This window comes from Cynoglossus semilaevis, chromosome 19 (genome assembly GCF_000523025.1).
Source record: "Cynoglossus semilaevis isolate Cse_v1.0 chromosome 19, Cse_v1.0, whole genome shotgun sequence".
Lineage (NCBI taxonomy): Eukaryota > Metazoa > Chordata > Actinopteri > Pleuronectiformes > Cynoglossidae > Cynoglossus > Cynoglossus semilaevis.
Genome location: NC_024325.1, coordinates 10333526 through 10343018, shown reverse-complemented (window position 1 = coordinate 10343018; position 9493 = coordinate 10333526). Strand labels below are relative to the sequence as shown.

The window sequence follows — 9493 nt, the reverse complement described above, 5'->3', positions numbered from 1 at the left end:
TTTTGGGATAAAACTGGACTTCTGGGAATGTCTCCCTCAGGATTCCTAGTCTGTATGTCAAAACTCTAACCACCCAGAAGTCATTTCTGCAACAACAACAACCACTCACTTAAACACACACACACATACACTTTCAAAGAGTGACATATTTTCAGGTACTATATTTTCTATTTTTTAAACAAAGATTACCCCTCTTGAATTATATTATTTTAAGTGAATACAGTAAAAGGTAATACTATATATGTATGTGTCATCATACGCACAGCCTCCATGAACTTGTTTTACTTTTTTAAAACTGCTTAAACAGTGATGTAATCCATTTCTTGGACTATTCCCATCAGATGTCTGTGGTGTTTTTGCTGCTACTGTAGATACTACTGTTGTATGCACAGTATATACAGTGTACATGTGTTTTTTTGGTATATTCTCCTTTTAACCACCTCCACTGGACAAACATGAAGGTTCATTAATTACCATTGTTTCACTGGAAACAGTAATATTTTGGTTTTCGGTCCCAGTTTTTCCCTCTTTTGCCTCTCGGACACTCAAGTTCCCCCAGAATGTGGTGCAAAACTGAGAAGATGATTAATGAGTCCAACTCTGACCCCTGTCCATATCTCTAATCATCAGTGTGTGTCCAGTTTGATTGACACGCACAGGCGTCCTGGTGCAGTTAAGTAGAAGTCCTGGGGATGTCTTGGCGACAGGGTCGCAGTCGCTGCACTGCAGGATTGTTTATTTTGGTATGTTTTGTCTGCGTGTGTGTGCAAACCTGCATACCCATCCATCTTTGTGTGTCTGTGCGCCCCGTGGTTACAGTTGGGGTGTCTCCAGTGTCGCCCCACGTTCAGAAAAGGGTCACATTACTGTCCGTTGAGGAGGAGAGGTGCATTGAGGGTAATGAGGCCCCAGAGGCTGTAGAGGGGTCAGAGGTGATGCCGTCAGTGAATTTCAGTGAGAGTGAGAGTGTTTGTGTGTGTGTGTGTGCGCGCACAGGAGTAAGAAACACTTCACCCCAAGCACTGAGCAGGGAGTGTAGATTAGTTTCATTGTTTGGACGTTCATGCCTCAGGTTTGTTTTCTCACTTGAACACAGTTTATTTTCTCCTCTGATATGAGGAAACACTTTGGCTGTTTGACAGAAATCCTGTCGTATCAGTCACTCTTGGTCGCCCTGTGTGGTCCGGGTCTCGGCTGTGAAGCGACAAGATACGATATGCGCATATCTGTGTTCACATAGCTGACATTCATTCTGCCCTGTGGCAGATAAACAGGGAAGACCTCGCAGAAACACTGAGGTTCGTACCCGAGTCTGCTTCTCCTCTCGTTTTTCTAACCACACAGAAACGTAGCCCTTCTGTTTTTACTGCATACGTCCGTGTGTGTTTTCGGTGTGTAATAACATACACGTTATATATGACAGGAGGGGAAGTTGTCTTTGAAAACTTAAAGACTTTCCACAGTGTAAATATTTGTTTTCATACAAATACTGTGGCATCTTATCCTTGTTGTACTGCACAAAATATTGGCCCTGAAGGTTTGTTTTTTTAATCAAAGTTGTATGTAAAGTCCTAATAAACACCTGTAGTGAACTATTATGGTCCAGCACTGATACAGGATCAAAAACATAGAATATTAGAAACAGAGAATATTCCTACATGGGTACACATTCGTGTTATCTTAGTGTGATACGGTGAGATTTTTCTCCCCATTCTTTCATCTTTACTCGTGTTACTGTGTTAGGGGTCAAAAGGGCAACAGCAGTCACACTGCAAGTTGACACTGTGAGCAGTGTGGGATTCACCACCAGTTCATCACAGGACCACAACTGAGGATGGACAAACATCCAAGTCAATACAGAGCCTCCAGACAAACACATCCATAATCCTTTACACATACTGGTATGAAATGCCAAAGCAAGTTAGTTGTTCAGTTACCCAGTATGTCCTGAATTCCATATATATGAAGTTTTTTTTAATGTCTAATCCAAATGAAGGAATTATAACCATAGAAAAAAATGTGAAGAAAATTATGGGCGTATAGTATAACTCAAAACCTTTGGGTGACTTTAGTTATTACTAGCATCTCTCTAAACCTCAGTAAATCCTTTGTTGCTAACAATATTAATCAGTCGACAGTCTGATACTTGTCACTCAGCCTGTCAGCTGTAGACATAGTTACTCCCCTGCCTTCAGTGATGCTGGTTTGACATAAGCCTGATAAGTTGAAGCTTCCCCAAATGCATGCTGGGCATTGAGGTGGTATGTTAGTTTATATGGGACAGTAGAATTATTGGATAAACAGATACATGTGCATGGGTTGAAGTGCGATAGAAATTGTAATCTGATTATTTTCAAAAATGTATTAGCTCAGTTAATGTGTTCATTTATTATTAATTATTATAGAGACAGTTTCTGATATTCTCTAGTGACTTAACAGGCGTGGTCACTGCTCTGTGTCTTGGCTCTGACCATGACCTCTCTGTGTGAAATTTGCATTTTCTCGGTGTTTCAATTGGTTTTTCCTCTTGGTTTTCTGGTTTGTCTTGTCTTTGTCCCACACACTGCAGATGGTTCCACCAGTAGAGATATGATGGACTGGAGGATCTGATTTGATTACTCTGAACATCAGAGTAAATAGCTGGTGTAAATATAAGTGCAAGTTCTCCTGTGAAATTGGGATAAAAGGACAGAAACATGTGTGTGTGAATATCAATTAAACCCAGCTGTTCATTCCGGCTACGGTTTTCAAAAAGAGCTGAATGAGGCCTGCTGCTAAGTTGCCATTTTAGAGCAGATGCTTAAATTCCACCTACATTGACTCAACCAAACAGTCTGGAGAGATTCCATCAACAACACGAGTTCCCGTTAAAACACTGACATTCAGTTGGTGTACGGTCAGACACCCAAATAAGTGTCCCGTGGACTGTGTTCAAAAAGTTTTAGTTTCACTATGCGTCTGTGTGTGGGGGAGAGGGTGGAGGTTTGGGGGAGGGTGTAAGTGTCTTGTGAATCTGAAAAAAAAAACTTTATTAGCGCTACTGTGTGTGTTGTGTAAAAGATACCTCACACAGAAAAGCAGTCGGCTCAGCAATTAAAGAGACATAATGATGGTGAGTCAGAGAGTGTGTGTGTTTGTATGTGTGTGTGTGTGTGTGTATGTGCTAAATATTCTGCTTTAACAAGTCGAAGAAAACTCAATTCATTCCATTCTTTTCCTTCCTCTCCTTCTCTGCATCATTTTTTTCTTTCATGCGTTTCCTCCTCCATTCTGAATGTAAAGTAAATATAGTTATTATATGCTTGTATCATAATAGAACACATTTTACCACATGTCTTATTTCTGTCTTTGTCCCCAGATACTAGCTGTAGTATCAATACATCACTACTATTTTGAGTTGATCTGTTTGATTTTTTGTAGTCCAACAAGGCCTACAAGTTGTCTGAGAGAACTCTAAAGAAAGAACGTTTGATTTTGAGGTATTTTCCTTCTAAAATACCTGTTTGAACAGTGAAACCCCTCACTATATGTTATCACTTCTAAGAGCCTTTAAAATGGGACACTCAGCAGCAGGAGCTCCTATCAGCATGTGATCTGCGCTCCAGTGACCTGTGGAGTTTCCTCCTTGTCCATTTGCTATTGTTTCCAGTTCACAGTCCTGCCCCAGGTCTTCCTACTTCCTTACAACAGTCCGCACCATGTCTGAGCTCTCTCTCTCCTGTCCACCCATACAAACTCTCCGGCAGTGTCTGTCTTCCATAGACCAGCCCTGCCGTCCTCTGTTTCCCATCTCTATCATCTCTCCTCTTATAGACTTTGACCTTTGCTTTGTGTCCTCTGCCCTCAGCGATTGCCATCTCCGTCAGAGGAGGTGGACAATGTCAACATGCTTTATCTGCACACAGGGCTGGTCAAGGAAAGTTGTTGATCTAGCTGGAAAATGTGGTGGACAGATTCTCCAAATTAGCTGCTGACCCACTTTCCTCTTGGCCCATTTTTCAAACAAAAACCCACAAGAGATAAATTCCTTCATGGTTTGTGCAAAAACGTCCACTCTGGTAAAATGTCCATATGGACACATGGGTGTAATCTCTGCCCTCCATGAGGCAGCCGTTATGGTTCTGTGATGACATACGACACATGAGAAGCACCAAGCGTCCTAAAAATATTAGGAATAGTATTTATACATTCCACTGCTCTGTGTTGGAGTGGAGTCTGCTGATCAAACTCAAATGTCAGGCAGGAAAATCAGATTCCTGCAGATCTGGGCATCGTCCATCTTCCACTGGAAAATCTTATGTGCTCAAGCCTGACTTCACAGCTTTATTTCTTTGACTTTCTGTCATACTTTGTGTTAACTTATCCTTGCTTTGTCTTTTTTGTGTGCTTTATGTCGAGCCCCTGTCAATCACTTAGTCTGTCTGATACTGAATACTGAACTGTTTTTTAACAAATTTTTTTTTTTTTTAATTTTCATGCTGGAGCAGTTCACAGGGAGGGTAGAGCCTACTGTAGAAGGATTATGTGTTGGTTCTGTTGTAGAAGCAGTGATTTGACCAGATGGTGGGGCTGCACAGCTCTACAAATGCAGTACAAAAGTGTGGTAATACCCTTTTTTAAAGTTAGTCAGTAATATACAATTCTAGAAAAACACCATATCCCTGAAAAAGTCCTAAAATTCCAAAGACCTTGAAAAAGCTAACGAAAGTAGATTATTGCAATAACATTCACAATATAATATATGATGATTCATTTTATTTCATTTTTTATTGTATTATTTTGTGTTGTTGTTCTTGTTTAACACTTTCATGGATCCACTGTCAGGCACATGTGTCACTAATGGGTTGTTTTTCAGAGATATCTAAAGGAATATTGATTGATTTCATCTGGGTGTGTGTGACTTACAAAAATGTATGGTATTAGCTGAGAATTCCAGTCATGGTTCAAAGGGTTATCTGGTCAATAGTTAGATTCAATCCGGATGTTAACCAAGACTTCCTCTTAACTCAGGGAGATTACTACTGTCCGTCTCTAAAACAGAACCACAACTGCTTTCTTTGCATGAATTTTTTATTTTTCCCAGATCTGCATCTTTCACTTTGCACTGAGCTGTTCCTAGGGTTATACACAGTACAGTATAAGTATAAGGGGGGGAGGGTGTATGTGCGTGTGAGAGTGAAGTCCTGAATGACTGAGTGTTGCTGAAAATAGAAAAAAAAGAGAGAGAGCAAGTAGCCAGTGACAGTGATGATGAGGAGAGAAGAAACGAGCTTGAGACGAAGGAAGGGAAAAGGAACATACGTACATACACTATGGTGTTGTTAGGGAGCTGCAGTGAGGGCGGTCATGTGATCTGTGAGATCATTAAATTGTCTTCATTCCAGGCTTTAAATGCAGACACAGCTATTGATCTTTTTACAGTGTTACAATAACAAGGCAAGACAGTCTTGACAAATAAGTCTCTCAGGATAAAAATGGTTTCACATTTGTCCACATAAAAAGTACACGTCTAAGTAAAAATACAAGAGATAACATTTTTTGGTCCATTCTTAAACAAATTTAAAAATCAACACCTGCAATGAACTGTAAAACATTAGGGCAGAGGAAGAAGTTACTCATTGTAGTTGAGTATTAGTAGCAGGCACGTGTTTTGGCTGCATCCATCCATCCATCCATTTTCATCCGCTTATCCGTTACGGGGTCAGCAGTCGCCACCCAAATCACACTGCACCGTACCAACCCCCCTGAACCTTCCTGCATGTGGTGAGTCCACTGGAAGGTACCAACCGCCCTGACCGGGATTCGAACTTGGCCAGGAGGTGAACCCTGGGGTTTCACACCAATGACAGAGACATTGCCTTTGGGCCAAAGCGCCACTTGTTTTGGCTGCATTTTTAGAAAAAAACAAGGAACTCACTGCTGAATGTCAATGACCTTTAACCCATCAGGTGGTTTTACATTTAAACTATAACTTTAGTATAGCATTACATACACTTTTACTAATATATAAAGTAAAACAGAGAGCAGAGTCCTGGGTTTGGGTCCCAGAAGAACCACATAAATATTATTAATTTTATAGGTTGATGATGTCTTTAATACATGCATTACTCTTCTAAAATCCCCTCTGGAGATGAACCAACAACAAAGAAATAAGGTTTGCCTTTGTATCTGGCTGTAGTTACAGTTGTACATGCTCTCTTCTTCTCTTGTTTTTGTTTTTGCATCAGTTCTCTTTTTGACTCAGTGTTGTATCCTCACATGAACTGCTGTTGTGACGCCACAGCACGAGTAACTCAAAAACTCACTTTTTTTTTCCTCCTCGTTTTTAGTAGCTGTCATCTCCAAACCGGACCTGTCCTTTTTTTGTAACCACTGATTGCTCCGGCTGTGGAAACGCCCACGATCTGCTGTGTGTTTGTTCTGACAATCAGATTGTGGATCAGTCCAGAACATGTCCATTATGCTGCTGTGATTGGCCGTTGGAATCCTGGAATGTGTTGGCGTGGTGTTTTGATTGGCTCCTGCTCTGAGACAGTGTTTCTGTGGTCTTCTCTCTCTTCTACTGCCTTGATGGAGGTTGACCTCAGAGGCCAGATTACTCTCCACAGATCATATCCTTCAACTTCACAGAGGCGAAATGCAAAACTGACCCTGGATCAGTCACTGCACTTGAATCGTGGTGGTTTCCCCACACAAGTGTTTAATTTTGACCCCGTGGCCTTGTTTCTTCAACACACATTCTCTATCTCAAACGTACCCCTCTCTGCTGTCTTAAAAAGAATACATTGTTGTAGTTTGGATTGCAAGAATGAAATGTGGGGTTCAGGTTTAATTTTTGTTTTTCAAATACCCATAGTTCAGGTAAACCCTACCTTGAATATCTAGTTGATGTTTGGTTGAGATTATTTTGGCCACATCTGTATGTTTCCTTTTCCTTTTACTCTGAGAGTGAGAAAAAAGTTGTGATGAAAATTTCCAGCAATGGAATCTTACAGATACAAATTGAAGACATGACCACTCTAGGGAACTAAGTGACTTTGGCAGAGGTTTGTGAAAACTTCATTTTAGTAAATACTAACTTTGTTTTGGGGCAGCCAGTGGCCCTGTGGTAAGAGGATTGGGCTTGTTGTCAGAGGATTGGAGGTTTGAGTCCTAGTTGGCTATGGTGTTTAGAGCGATGGCAAATGTTGCTGTGTGCTAATGTGTGTACAATGAGTACTATGAAACTAATAAGGCTGATTATCTTTGTAGTTGATTCACACTTTAGATCTGCTAAGGATTTTTAAGGATAGATGGTTACACTCCGGCGTACTTAAAATGATTGAGAAGATGGATTTATTTATGTCCTCCAGGGCTATTTCTCTCTTTTCTTTATGCCTGGTGAAATTCACTACACCTGTCTGTTCCTTTTATTCTTCCAACACGATGAACTTCCAACTCCTGAACAGTCTGTGCTCACGCACCTGCTTTCAATACCTACATTTTCTTTTACGGGAACGTTGACATCATCGCTCACAAATCAGTGCCATGAACCCAGAGAGTGCAGCTCAACATCATCGTCTCATAAATCAGATGGATTTAACTGTTTCAGGGGATTGATGCTGAAGTTCTCTGAGCATAGTGAGATAGTTTGTCAAAGAAAGAAAGTCGAAGAAAAAATGTATTCAACTTAACTTTCGACTCACCTTTAATGTTATAGTCCCCATAGGGCAGTTGAGTTTGCAGCAGGACAAACAATAACAGACATGTAGACGACCTGAGACAAATGACACATGACAAAAACAACCGCCAAAGCACAGTACCATGTTAGTTTTGTCATATACAGTACTAAATCCTCATATAATTCTATACTGTTGTTTGTCATTCCTTTCCCTCTCGTCAGTACTGTCTGCCTGTCACTATCAGACATGGACTTCACCCTCGTGTCAGCAGTGTAATACAGGAACATATATACATCAACGCAGCCCTCCACATTCTGTTACTGAACACCAGGCCACTGCTGCACAAGCAAAGCTGCGCCCTGACCTCTGTGACCCCCAGATAACCTTTCCGTTCAACATGTTGGCTATGTATTGGATGGAAAGTAGCAGTCAAACTACCCATGGGCACCATTTGGGTGAAGACTCACTTTTTCTTTTCTTTTACGCCCATAAGCTATTGTGCAAAGTCCTGTTTACGACAGAGGACCACACCAGTTAAGTGGTGTTTGGTGTCCATATAACCCTGGAATTCTGCTGACTACTGGGGATGTCAAACCTGTCTCCGCAGGCTGAAATGTTGAATCAGTCTCTGCTTATGGATCCATGCTGACCTGGAACTCAACACCACAAACAGGACGTCCGACGGTGTCAGGTAGATGGCAGCTGAGGAGAGTCTGGGACGGTGCAATCACTGTCTGATATTCCTGGAATGACACAGATTTGTGCAATTGTCAAAACTGCCCAATTTTTACTTTCAGACTTAGATATGTATTTATTACTATGCTAAAATGATTTCTCTGTTGCTACTGTATTATTTTCTTGGCTGCAAAACTGAGAGAGTACAAAAATGTCTAGGCAACATTTTACCATAGTGAAACCTTGCACACTGCACCACAGACTGCCAGAAAGACACTATTTAAAGTACCGTGGGCCTCTGAAGGCTCTTGAAATATTCCTCCTTCCATTTGGTATGTGAGTGAAATTACTTTTCTTATTTGCAAGAATTGAGTTAAAATAGTGGTCAAAGTGGAAAGAAACATAATTTTTTCTCAGTAAAATAAAATATTTCTTTACAGCTGGAAAGCTGAGACGCAAAGCACAACTGGGTTTTACATTGAGAAAATTAGTATTGGATGAGAGAGGGGTGTGGTCATGGGTGGTAAAGAGAGAGAGGGAGAGAGAGAGAGAGAGTTTGTGTGTGAGTGTGTGTATCCAGGCATTGAAAGAGATCCTTGTTTGGCTGAATGCTCGAGTGTGTGTGTGTGTGTCCGTGCACTTGTGTCTGTTTGTGTTCGAGGGGTCATTTTTGCTCCCACTGAGGGTCCGTTCCTGGTATGGTCATTCAACCTAAAGTCAAGTAGACAAATCATTTCTCTAACAAGGCAGAGCCATGCTTCTGAGCCTCTGCTGAAAGTTGACATTAAAAAATGTAATTATGTCATTTGGTAGCTTCATGTTTCACCAGCTGAGTCTTCACCCCTAACCTCAGATTAATTCTATCTGGATTGTAGGAACTGAATACTGATATTTTTATGTCTTGAATTTTGGCAGACTTGTGTGACTAGTTGTGATAATGCACTAGATATGGAGCAGATTAAATGAACTCCTGAATTACTGAATATCACATTTGTGCGCATCACAAAGTTATAGCACTTGGTAGTTAGTTTGTTTTACTGTTTTACCCAAATGTCTCGTGACCACTTGCATAAGTAAGGAAAACAAAGAAAGAAAAGGAGGGCAGCATCACTGCATATGAACACGTCACTATAAACTGTCCCATTAAAATGACTAAG

At 40.9% G+C, this 9493-nt stretch overlaps 1 protein-coding gene across 11 annotated transcripts in view; it reads left to right on the top strand.

Moving 5' to 3' along the window:
• The window catches only part of stard13a (StAR related lipid transfer domain containing 13a), a 48835-nt gene that overhangs the window by 14476 nt on the left and 24866 nt on the right, over nt 1-9493 (top strand). The window lies entirely within an intron of this gene.